Consider the following 835-nt stretch of genomic DNA (forward strand, 5'->3'; position numbering starts at 1 on the left):
ACACACACGCACACACAGACACGCACGCACACGCGCACACAGAGACACGCACGCACACACATGCACGCGCACACATGCACGCACACACAAGACATGCATGCACACACGCACGCACACACAGACATGCATGCACACACATGCACACACAAGACATGCACACACATACACACACAGATATGCACACACGCACGCACATGCACGCACACACACAGACACGTATGCACACACGCACGCACACAGACATGCATGCACGCACACACAGACATGCATGCACACACGCACACACGCACACACGCGCACACATGCAGACATACATGCACACACGTGCACACACAGACATGCATGCACACACGCACACACATGCACGCACACACCTGCACGCACATGCATGCACACACGCGCAGACATGCACACACAGACATGTGCACGCACAGGCATGCATGCACATGCACACACACAGACATGCACACACGCAGACATGCATGCACACACGTGCACACACAGACATGCATACACAGACATGCACACACGCAGACATGCATGCACACACGTGCACACACAGACATGCATGCACATGCACACACAAAGACATGCATGCACACATGCACATGCGCACACACGTGCACACACGCACACACACAGGCATGCATGCACACACAGACATGCATGTGCACACATGCACACACATGCATGCACACATGCACGCACACACAGGCATGCGCACACATATGCACACACGCACACGTGCACACGCGCGAATTCCTCCAATGAAATCAAGTCTGGGCTGGAGCCGCACTGCCTCTCTGCTGGCGGGCACCCAGGAAGCAGCCACCCA

General features: G+C 55.7%; 1 protein-coding gene across 3 annotated transcripts in view; it reads right to left on the bottom strand.

Annotated features, from left to right (window-relative positions):
* Positions 1–835, bottom strand: part of XG (Xg blood group) — a 17,236-nt gene that overhangs the window by 7,752 nt on the left and 8,649 nt on the right. The gene's annotated exons all lie outside the window — the stretch shown is intronic.

Source organism: Pteropus vampyrus, unplaced genomic scaffold (assembly GCF_000151845.1).
Source record: "Pteropus vampyrus isolate Shadow unplaced genomic scaffold, Pvam_2.0 Scaffold521, whole genome shotgun sequence".
NCBI classification, from domain to species: Eukaryota; Metazoa; Chordata; class Mammalia; order Chiroptera; family Pteropodidae; genus Pteropus; species Pteropus vampyrus.